The sequence below is a fragment of the Rutidosis leptorrhynchoides genome, chromosome 3 (assembly GCF_046630445.1).
Source record: "Rutidosis leptorrhynchoides isolate AG116_Rl617_1_P2 chromosome 3, CSIRO_AGI_Rlap_v1, whole genome shotgun sequence".
In the NCBI taxonomy this organism is placed as follows: Eukaryota; Viridiplantae; Streptophyta; class Magnoliopsida; order Asterales; family Asteraceae; genus Rutidosis; species Rutidosis leptorrhynchoides.
Genome location: NC_092335.1, coordinates 570,452,898 through 570,466,519, shown reverse-complemented (window position 1 = coordinate 570,466,519; position 13,622 = coordinate 570,452,898).

The following is a 13,622-nucleotide window of genomic DNA, read 5'->3' as shown; positions in this document are numbered from 1 at the left end:
TATAATTACATGTGATAATAATAATAACTATAACTAACGATAATAATACAAATAACAATAATAATTAGTACTAACAATAACAATAATAATAATAATAATAATAATAATAATAATAATAATAATAATAATAATAATAATAATAATAATAATAATAATAATAATAATAATAATAATAATAATGGAATTAAAAGTGAGGAGTATACCCTTTTTTAAAAGCTGTTATAAAAAGAATGTCCCAAACCAGAATCGAACCCGAGACCTCACCCTTCCTTGACACAACTCTTAACCAGCTGGGCTGTGCCAACTTTCTATTTTATATCTCCCTTTTAATTATTATAACCCATTTTATGTATTTCTCCCTTGCTTCTCCTTCATGTTAGTCGACCAGAGGTTGGGTAACAAGACATTATATATAAATTTTTTTTTTTAAGTTGGATTTAATTACGAAATTAAAAACAATAATCCACTGTGAGTTCCAATTTAATATCAAGACTGAACGAAAATAAATAAATAACAGGATTAACAGCCAATTTGCTGTTCGACGTAAATGAAAAAAAAATCGGCTTTTAAATTTTATACAGTTTTAGCCAGAGGTTTCAACACCAAAGTTGTTTCATATCATTCCTTTAATCTTTACAAATCATCAATTTGACAGAATACATTGAAACAATTGCGAATTTCGCGATGAACGAATCAGTTGACTTTTTCAAATTGAACTTTGACTTACAATTTCATAATCGTTTTGAGAAATTGGAAGGTGAGATTTTGAAGAAAGTTAACATATATGATTCCTAACAAGATTGCAATTTTAGATTTTTGAAATATACTCGAAATTGAATTATGGGTAAAAAGTTATACGAACAAAGACATACAAGTTTAAAAAAAAAAATTCTGTTTATCTTGGCAGCTAGAGTTATACGTTTGCTGTTAAAAAATTATTAAGAAAGGAGGAAGGTTAAATGGATCATTTTAACAACTGAGAGATCGATATGTATATAGGAGAAAGGTTCGATTGGTTCAATCAGTGAAAAGAGAAAAAAAAAATATATAAAAAGAATAAAGCAGATGCCATTCTGACAGACTTGTTTGTTTTGTGGACTTTAAGATCAATCCCACTAGTAATTAGAAAGAAACAAAAATTTAATTGTAGGTGGATAAGGATGTGAAACAAACTGCGAGTTTATATATCCTATATTATATAATTTGCATAAATAATTAAATATGTATATTAATAATTAAAATGAATACTAACAGTATTATATAATTAATAGTAATATTAACAATATCCATAATCCTAAAATAATAATTAATAATGATGCTAATAAAAAAAATGATAATTTTTATTAAATTTATTAATAACTATATAGTAATGTTAATACAATTAATAATAATAATATTAATAATGATACTAACAATATAACAGAACAGTTGTATCAAATTTCATATTTATGTATTTTACATAATAATAACACTGATATCTATATTAGATTTCTATTCTAAAAATAGTAATGAGAGTAGTAATATTATTAGATGCATTAAATTTTCATGTCTATATTTTATGTACAATAATATAACTAATACTGATATTAATGAAAGTAATCATAATATTACTATAACGACTTATATTTTAACTTGTAATTTAAATATGATAATCTATCTATATTAATTATTTATTAATTATACATTTTATATATATATATATATATATATATATATATATATATATATATATATATATATCATAGTATATATAATTTTACTTATGCATAGTATTCATATATATGTATATATATACAATATTCTTTATTTATATATTCATTTTTTTTATATTAATTTAATTATTCTATTTATTATTTTTCATTTTTAAAGTGTATCTTATTACTTCACATTATTATATATACACTTATATTTATTTATATGAATAAATATATTTACATATTTATTTACACACAACTGTTCGTGAATCGTCGAAAATGGTCAAAAGGTAATTGATTACGTGAATATAGATTTCAAAACTTTCGAGACTCAACATTAAGGATTTTGCTTATCGTATCGGAAACATATAAAGATTAAAGTTTAAATTTGGTAGGAAATTCCCGGGTCATCACAGTACCTACCCGTTAAAGAAATTTCGTCCCGAAATTTGAGTGAGGTGGTCATGGTTATCAATAAAAATTTTTTCATGACGAATATGAGTCAATAATTAAAGTTTTATCACCATCAGGTGATTTGAATAAAACAAATCAATTATTCGAAGCGTACGAGTGAAATTATCACAAAAGATTGAAATAGGATAAGTAAAGATTCGTCGTAACTTTTGACAGAGTCAGGGTTGAATTTTGAAAGTAAGATACATCTTAACTTTTGATGTAGTCACGATTGAATTTAGAAAACAGGATGCGTCTTATCTTTTGACGTTGTTTTGGTTGAATTCCGGAATTTAAGGGATTTGAAGAAAATCTTCGAACTCTAAAAGATTTGATTCTCCTGCGAATAAGAAAATTTAGATTTCTTTAATTAAATGCGGTGATCTGCCTAAATTCCTCTGTCTGGTATTTTCACTATAAATTTTACCTTTTCCGTTCCATTAATTTTCACCACTTCAATACTCAATTCCCAAATTCAAAAGATCGTGAAAATGCTTAATCCAGTTCTGATCCTTGTCCTCATCCTTATTATCGCAACAATCATTCTCCTTTTCCAACTTCCACCAGAGGAATCTGCTTTCTTCTACTTCGCCCTCGGAATTATAATGTTTTTAATTCTCCTGTGTCTTTATGTTGCGATAAACATTGATACACACGGTTTGTAATTTATGTGTTGTTATCGGGCTTTATATTCTCCCTTATATTTCAAAGCTCTATGCTTTTATTTTCTCTTCCCGACTTCAAGTCAAGCGATTAATGGTCCAGAATTTGTAGATATAGAGTCTCGAATGATTATAATGTTCTAAGCAGGAAGGAACGTGATAGCACGATTTGATTTTCAAATTTATCAACATCGCGGAAGATAGGACCATCAAGAATACATTTTCTTGATTTGTTCCGGAGTTAAGTAGGATGAAAGAGTTATGTAACATGGCACATGATGATGTAATGATCTGTGAATCATCACGTTCCATTTAGAAACTCGGCATGACTTACTGTAATATAATCACGTTGACCAAGTGTCATTATATTATACTAATTCATGCATCAGTTCCCAACATTACTTCAATAACATTCATATTTTTAGCTCGAAAGTTTACAGAATATAGAAACTAACAGTTTCTATATGATGTAATACTGATAGCACGAAGAGATTAATGATTTCAGATAAGAATAGTTATAAAAAAATATTTCCAGAAATATGGAGGATATTTATAATGAAAGATACGATATTATCTCGGAATATCTAAGATCAGCGGATGATAGAAACTATTGTCTGCAAGGGTTTAGAGTAAGGAGCAAGATATTCACTAAAGACTTCAGCAGACATTGAATTATTTGGATTCTTCGAATATAGGGTTTGGTCCTTGTATTTGTCCTTGGTCTCCTTCGTGGTTAGCTCAATCGGTTTTCCATTTCCAAGTTTTCTGAGCTTTTCCAACATACTATTCTTTATCATCAACTTCCGATGATTAAGGTCGTTTTCGATGGTCTATGGTTTCTGCCGTTTCATTCAACTTTTTCAACATTCATAGTATTGATTTGTGACTGAGTGCTTTTCAGAATTTCAGAATGAGAGATCATAATTCTAAGAGATAAATGTCATACGTATAACTGTTGATGTAGATATGCTGTGAGTTTTCAAAGTACTGATTGCTGATTCCCGGTAATGGGTATGGCAGTTCTTGTTACAAGATGTGGATGAGTATATGATAGGGTTTCAATGAATGAATATAATGATTTGTCAGAGAGATTTAAGTCAAGAAGTAACGAGGTTGCTGGTACGTCTGCTGGTAATATGGTGGAATATAAAAGAATTCTTCGGTATTAAAAGGGTAATCGTATATATCAGGATTTATAGTAAGGTTACTTCGAATGAAAAGTCGAAGTTGAATTGCTGAAGCTGTGACAAAATTGGCTAATTTGGAAAGGAGTTGCAAAGTTATTTTCGGTGATAACAACGCCAAAGGAGCTAGCACAGATACGTGTTAAACGTTTATACAGGTTCTGAGAATTTTTCAGGTGCATAACTATATGCGTAAATCTTTTCTTCTGTAGATGGAGTGCGGTTGATTCATCCTCCCGATTGAGGTGTTTTCAAGAATCATGAAAGGTTTGAACGCTGATAGTAATCGTCAAGATACAAATGAAGTTTAAGATGAAATCAAGTGGCAAACTTGAAGAATTGTTTAGTTTCATATGTTATAGTCAATATTTTAATTTATTTTAATTGTCCAATGTTATTAGTCCACAGTCGATAGTCCACAGTTGACAGTCCAATAATTCATATTCATATATAATTTAATATATAAAATTCGAATTAATTAATACGTATCGTGACCCGTGTACATGTCTCAGACTCGATCACAACTCAAAGTATATATATTATTATAGAATCAACCTCAACCCTGTATAGAGAACTCGATCATTACTGCATATAGAGTGTCTATGGTGATTCCAAATAATATATATAGATGCGTCGATATGATATGTCAAAACCTTGTATACGTGTCCCGATATTTAAAGTGCGTAAAATAAATAACAGAAATTAAATGACGATAAATAAAGTGCGCAAAGTAATTAACAGAAATTAAATGACGATAAATAAAATTGCGAGAATGTAAATTGCGATAATTAAATTGCGATAATTAAAATGTAATCATTTAGCTAAGAACAATTAGCTAGGAACAGTTAGCGTGGATTCTTAACAAAATTTCTCATAGTTTATTTGTTTGTTTCTAACAAATTTTATTTTTATCCAATGTTTTCTTCATTATGCCACTTGTCGGATTCTGATAGGTCAAAATCCAAATATGAAATTGAATGAAAATGGTTATTTTGTGATGAACGAATTCGTATAGCTGTGGTTGCAAGTAGGATAGTAAATGACTGTTGAATCAGATTCGAAGAATGTACAATGTAACTTATTAATATGAAATCTAAATATTCCTCGGGTATTACCTACCCGTTAAAATATTTTCATCATTAACAGTTTGTACAAAAGAATTTTTAATTACAATCTTTATGAAAACATATATACATATATTTTCTTCAGATATAATCATGGATTTAATGAGTTAATGTGCTATTAATCTCATTTGATTTACCATTAGAACAAGAATATATAATCTCTAAAACATTAGAGATTACATAATCGCCATGTCGAACGAAAATAACATAGATAGAACGATACGTAGAACGATGATTATACTCGAGGTACAGAATGAGATGTCGAAGCTGGTGATGCGGATGTTGTTGCTGGTGATACTAATGCTGTTGGTGCTAAGGTTGGTGATGTTACTGGTGTTGGTGATACGGCTGGTACTTGCAAATTGTGTACCGTGCTCTCTAAAGTTAACACTCGAGCTCGGAGTTCTTTAACTTCTTCTACTAACCCTGGTTGGTTATCAGTGTAAGGTAGAGATCGGATATCTTCTCTAGTTCCGTTAATGGTAGTCTCAAGACGAAAAATTCTGGCAAAAAGGGTATAAACGGTGTTGCGAACAGGTTCGCCGGTGAGCGGGTCGAGTACTCCAAGGTTAGGTGGTAGATTCGGTTCATGATATGGAGTACCTTCTTCCCTTCTCCATAGGGTGAGTATGTCGCGAACCCACCCCCATTTTCTCCAGTAATCACGGTAGTTGATTGGTTGGTGTGCTCCTGTCACGCTGTCTTCGGAGTCAGAGGAACTTGATTGATTCGTAGAGGCCATCTTACGCGATCTCAGGAAAGATTTTTGGTATGAAGAATTTAGTGACAGCAATTGATAGTTGGATGGTATTCTCAATGCATAATTTGCATAGATATATATATAGTACCCGGATCCCTTAAATTAAGGAGAAGTTTATGAGAGATAACAGGCAAGGTCTACAGTAACAGATACGCTAAGATATGAATTTTCAGATACGCTAAGATATGAATTTTATCTATACACCATTCATGCAGTCAATGCAGTAAAATGTGTCTAGACTAGGAATGATAATCAAGTGATTCTCTAAGAATGATAAGCAGGTAATTTTTGACACGAAATGATAAGCAAAACTTTTGACATGCAGACACGGTCGAAGTCCAGACTTACTACTGCATCCTAACGACTATCAGTTAGACACACTAATGCAAGACCTGGTTCGCTAAGACCACCGCTCTGATACCAACTGAAAGGACCCATCCTAATCCATCCGGATGAAGTCCGTATCAATTATAAACGATTCACAATAGTTGATTACATCGCGAGGTACTTGACCTCTATATGATACATTTTACAAACATTGCATTCGTTTTTGAAAAGACAATATTTCATTACATCGAAAGTTGACGGCATGCATACCATTTCATAATATATCTAACTATAATTGACTTAATAATAATCTTGATGAACTCAATGACTCGAATGCAATGTCTTTTGAAATATATCATGAATGACTTCAAGTAATATCTCTAAAATGAGCAAATGCACAGCGGAAGATTTCTTTCGTACCTGAGAATAAACACGCTTTAAAGTGTCAACCAAAAGGTTGGTGAGTTCATTAGTTTATCATAAATAATCATTTCATAATTTTAATAGACCACAAGATTTCATATTTCCATTTCTCATAAACATACGTCCCATGCATAGAGACAAAAATATCATTCATATGGATTGAACACCTGGTAACCGACATTCACAATATACATATAAGAATATCCCCATCATTCCGGGATCCTCCTTCGGACATGATATAAATTTCGAAGTACTAAAGCATCCGGTACTTTGGATGGGGCTTGTTGGGCCCGATAGATCTATCTTTAGGATTCGCGTCAACTAGGGTTTCTGTTCCCTAATTCTTAGATTACCAGACTATATAGGGTGATATTCGATTTGATAATCCAACCATAGAATGTAGTTTTGATCACTTGTGTCTATTTCGTAAAGCATTTATAAAAGCAGCGCATGTATTCTCAGTCCCAAAAATATATATTGCAAAAGTATTTAAAAAGGGAATAATGAAACTCACGCATATAAATATTGTAAAACAGTTAATGAAGCATTTGCATGTATTCTCAGCCCAAAAACGTAAAGAGTAAAAAGGGAAAATGAAACTCACGCATGTAATTATTGTAAAACAGTTAATAAAGTATTTGCATGTATTCTCAGCCCAAAAATGTAATGAGTAAAAAGGGAGCAAATGAAACTCACGCATATAATTATTGTAAAACAGTTAATAAAACATTTGCATATATTCTCAGCCCCAAAAATGTAAAGAGTAAAAGGGGATCAAATGAAACTCACCATACTGTATTTTGTAGTAAAAATACATATGACTATATCGAACAATGCAGGGTTGGCCTCGGATTCACGAACCTATATCATTTGTATATTCATTAATACATATATTCGTATTCAAATGAATATATATATAAATTTATTAACTACATTGTTTTTATATTAATATCATATATTTTTAATTTGTATGTACATTTAAATAGTTGATATTTTTTTATAGTTATTTTAAGATATTCATATACATACTTGTTTAATAATATATTTAAAAATCGATAATTTGTTGTTTGTAAGTGTTTATATAAATAATTTTAATAGGTTTTATGTATATAGTTATGTTAAGTTTTAATATAAGTGTAGTATATATAATAAATATATTTTATGTACAAAATATTTATTTACTTAAAAATGATAGTTCTTGAGATTAATAAAGATAATATTAATAATCATATTAGTTAATATTAATACCTATTTTGATAATAATATTATTAGTAATAACAATAATAATAATAATTATAATTGTAACTAGGGTTATGTTAACGATAATAATAATAGTTGGTAACTACTACTTATAATATCGGTAATAACAATAATAAATATCATTCATACTACCTATTAATAATAATTCATACATAATAATAATAATATCCTAATCATCATAATGATAGCTAATACTTATTTCAACATTATCATTAATAATAATTATAATTACATGTGATAATAATAATAACTATAACTAACGATAATAATACAAATAACAATAATAATTAGTACTAACAATAACAATAATAATAATAATAATAATAATAATAATAATAATAATAATAATAATAATAATAATAATAATAATAATAATAATAATAATAATGGAATTAAAAGTGAGGAGTATACCCTTTTTTAAAAGCTGTTATAAAAAGAATGTCCCAAACCGAAATCGAACCCGAGACCTCACCCTTCCTTGACACAACTCTTAACCAGCTGGGCTGTGCCAACTTTCTATTTTATATCTCCCTTTTAATTATTATAACCCATTTTATGTATTTCTCCCTTGCTTCTCCTTCATGTTAGTCGACCAGAGGTTGGGTAACAAGACATTATATATAATTTTTTTTTAAGTTGGATTTATTTACGAAATTAAAAACAATAATCCACTGTGAGTTCCAATTTAATATCAAGACTGAACGAAAAAAAAATAACAGGATTAACAGCCAATTTGCTGTTCGACGTAAATGAAAAAAAAATCGGCTTTTAAATTTTATACAGTTTTAGCCAGAGGTTTCAACACCAAAGTTGTTTCATATCATTCCTTTAATCTTTACAAATCATCAATTTGACAGAATACATTGAAACAATTGCGAATTTCGCGATGAACGAATCAGTTGACTTTTTCAAATTGAACTTTGACTTACAATTTCATAATCGTTTTGAGAAATTGGAAGGTGAGATTTTGAAGAAAGTTAACATATATGATTCCTAACAAGATTGCAATTTTAGATTTTTGAAATATACTCGAAATTGAATTATGGGTAAAAAGTTATACGAACAAAGACATACAAGTTTAAAAAAAAAAATCTGTTTATCTTGGCAGCTAGAGTTATACGTTTGCTGTTAAAAATTTATTAAGAAAGGAGGAAGGTTAAATGGATCATTTTAACAACTGAGAGATCGATATGTATATAGGAGAAAGGATCGATTGGTTCAATCAGTGAAAAGAGAAAAAAAAAATATAAAAAGAATAAAGCAGATGCCATTCTGACAAACTTGTTTGTTTTGTGGACTTTAAGATCAATCCCACTAGTAATTAGAAAGAAACAAAAATTTAACCGTAGGTGGATAAGGATGTGAAACAAACTGCGAGTTTATATATCCTATATTATATAATTTGCATAAATAATTAAATATGTATATTAATAATTAAAATGAATACTAACAGTATTATATAATTAATAGTAATATTAACAATATCCATAATCCTAAAATAATAATTAATAATGATGCTAATAAAAAAAATGATAATTTTTATTAAATTTATTAATAATTATATAGTAATGTTAATACAATTAATAATAATAATATTAATAATGATACTAACAATATAACAGAACAGTTGTATCAAATTTCATATTTATGTATTTTACATAATAATAACACTGATATCTATATTAGATTTCTATTCTAAAAATAGTAATGAGAGTAGTAATATTATTAGATGCATTAAATTTTCATGTCTATATTTTATGTACAATAATATAACTAATACTGATATTAATGAAAGTAATCATAATATTACTATAACGACTTATATTTTAACTTGTAATTTAAATATGATAATCTATCTATATTAATTATTTATTAATTATACATTATATATATATATATATATATATATATATATATATATATATATATATATATATATATATATATATATATATCATAGTATATATAATTTTACTTATGCATAGTATTCATATATATGTATATATATACAATATTCTTTATTTATATATTCGTTTTTTTATATTAATTTAATTATTCTATTTATTATTTTTCATTTTTAAAGTGTATCTTATTACTTCACATTATTATATATACACTTATATTTATTTATATGAATAAATATATTTACATATTTATTTACACACAACTGTTCGTGAATCGTCGAAAATGGTCAAAAGGTAATTGATTACGTGAATATAGATTTCAAAACTTTCGAGACTCAACATTAAGGATTTTGCTTATCGTATCGGAAACATATAAAGATTAAAGTTTAAATTTGGTAGGAAATTCCCGGGTCATCACAGACCAGGGGTTGTTTCTCACTCAGAAGGCATACGCACATGACATTATAAATCGAGCTGGTATGCACTCTTGTAATACCGTTACTACTCCTGTTGATACTCTTGGTAAATTAAGCACGAAGACTAGTCCACCGATCTCTAATCCTTCCGAATACAGAAGTCTAGCCGGTGCATTACAATACTTAACCTTTACACGACCCGACATTTCTTATGCAGTTCAACAAATATGTTTTCATATGCATGATCCTCGCGAGCATCATCTTCTTGCTTTAAAACGCATAATTCGATATATACAAGGTACATCTGACCTTGGATTACATATTTCGAAGTCCACCTCACACAATCTAGTTGGATACACCGATGCTGACTGGGGTGGTTGTCCTGATACACGTCGCTCTACATCCGGATATTGTGTTTATTTAATTGATAACTTACTCTCTTGGTCCTCGAAACGTCAACCTACTTTATCTCGCTCTAGTGCCGAAGCTGAATATCGGGGAGTTGCTAATGTGGTTGCTAAATGTTGCTGGCTACCTAATCTTCTTTTAGAGTTACACCTTCTGGTTTTTAAAGCCTCACTGGTATTCTGTGATAATGTGAGTGCTATCTACCTCGCGAGCAATCCGGTTCAACATCAACTCACCAAACACGTTGAGTTGGATATTCATTTTGTCAGGGAAAGAGTTGCCCGTGGTCATGTTCGAATCTTGCATGTTCCAACTCGCTATCAGATCGCAGATATTTTCACGAAAGGTCTTCCTAGATTATTGTTCAACGATTTTCGGTCCAGTCTTTGCATTCATCCACCGATTGCTACGACTGCGGGGGAGTAATAGCCGATATATATTTATTGTAATTATATTATTAGTCAACCATAACAAATTAGGAATAGATTGTGGTGTATAATCTCATCCCAAAATAAAGGGAGAGTTTGTTAGCTAACTTGGAAAACAATTCATGTAAACTGTATATATATTGACTAACATCAATGAGAAAGATCACTGTTCATATTTTACAGAAACGATTTATTAACTAAATAGTTGACTAGTTGAGGAAAAACCTTTGTTTCTTTTTTGTACAATAGTAAGAGTTGGAAACAGTATAGTGACAGTTTTAATCATTAAATACTTTTCAGTTCAGCTCACAAATGTAAATGACACAATAAATTGACTCGTCTATTTAAAATTTGCAACTGTCCTACGACTCTAGACATAATTCGGTTTTCTAGTTGATGATAATCAGTTATATTGACATAATAAATAATAGCCTTGGAGGTTTCTTGTAATTTGTATTAATGGGTTTATTAAAAAAAATCTGTTTTGAAAGAAGGGGAATTGAAGAATTCGTGTATTTAAACGACCATGGCAAAACTCAAACACAAGACACAACATTCAGTTGAAGTGATTGTTTTTTTTTTTTCGTTTTTCTTAATTGTGCTTAACTAAATGGCCAAGTCTATCAACTTTTGCTTCATGCTCGTTCTTATGGTTCTCACAGGTTATTTTTTCTTCAATATTACATGCTTGTACATAAAATAGTATGCTTTAAAAAAAACATTTATATTTTATATTCGTATTCATATATATCTGAACACTATCAAGAAATTTTGATGAACGACTAGAACTTTTATTACTTATACCATTGATATATAAGAAGAATAATTTATATATAATAATCCACCATTTATTTTTGATAATTTTGATTGGTACACACTTATAAGTTTTTTATCACGTGTACAGTGGATCTGTCAATGGTCTATGCCCAGACAAGATGCACAGAAGTGTTGGTCCCAAACAGTTGTGATCTTGCTAACTGTCGTCAACCATGCTTTCAAAAACATAACGGAAATGGAGTTTGTGAGCAATCGGGTGATTTAAGCAATTATGCTTGTATTTGCATCTACAACTGCAGTTCTATTAACGATCATGGATTGCCAAGAACTTCTATTGCCCCCTCTTCAGAAAACTAATCGTCTGATAATTTTTTGCAGTTTACCATTTTAATATTAATGTGAGGAATTTGATGTAATTTAATGGTTCGAAAATATCATGAGATAAGAATGAAATAAATTTCGCTCTATGTATTCTATTCAATCATTGCAATATATGTTATATGGTTGTTTTACTCTAATTTGCATATTAATGGTGCAAATAGAAAGAACTCAAAATAATATGTAGGCCTTTGTATTGCTTTATTCACTACAACAAATTTTGCAATTGTTCACACATATTTTTACACACTTGTAAAAAAGTGTGAGCTTTTTATCAAATTCCTCACACTTATAAATATGTATAAGTTTGTTACATTTATAAATGTTTAAATGTTATTCAAAATTCACACTTAAAATTGTAGAAAAAGTTTGTTCACACTTATTAGTGTGTACCAACACAAATTTAATCACATTTAAAAATGTGAGTAAAATTTGTTACACCTTATTTCTTCACACAAGGGGGAGCGTGAACAAATCTAGTGTGACAAAATCAACTTAACTGTCTTAAGTGTGGTTATATTTATAATTTTACACACAAATTAGTGTAAACTTTTTTCCCTACACTTTTATGTGTGAAATTATAATGATATTCTACACTTATAAGTGTAATACATTTACACACATTTACAAATGTGAGGAATTTAACAAAAAAGTACACACTTCTTAAAGTGTGTACAGTTATGCGTGGTTAAATAGCAAATTTGTTGTAGTGATTAGACCATTCCTAACGGGTTCCGCCCTCAAGCTTCCTCAGCTCCGCCCTCGAGGACTCCATTGGCAATCACCCCGCCCTCACTCTCCCTCAAGCACCCTCAACCACCCCGCCCTCACTCATTTCTTCCCCATGACATACTGCAGGACGGAATTAATTAATTTTGTACAACACATATTTGTACAAAAGGTAAAAAAAATTGTACCTTAATTTATTTAATTAATTTTGTGGGGTATGTAATGAGTTAGAGTATGTTATGGGAGTGTTATAGGAGGAAGTGGTGAGGAAGGTGGAGAGAGAATGCTGATGTGGGGTTAATGTGGCGGACTGGCGGTGTGTCCTGTGGAAGAAGTACGTCATGGTTGAGAGTGGTCTTAGAGAGTAAAACAAATCCTGATTATTAGGATCTAACAAAGCCATAGCCACAGAAATATCTGTTAATTAACAACTCCTAAAAAATTTGGACACTTCCCAATCACTACTAAAAAAAACACTATTAAAAAAAATTCTGAGTTACACGGACAAGCTGCAAACTTGACTTCTTATTGTGGGCTGAATCTTCTAACTTAGATATGGGCTTTTCGATTGTAGATACGTGGGCCAAAAAGAGCTTGGAAGTCCACCGATATGCCCGTATCGTAACACTGACATAAAACTAAAGATCGCTTAATAACATTTACCAATATCCCTTCATGGCGGATTCTCATAAAAC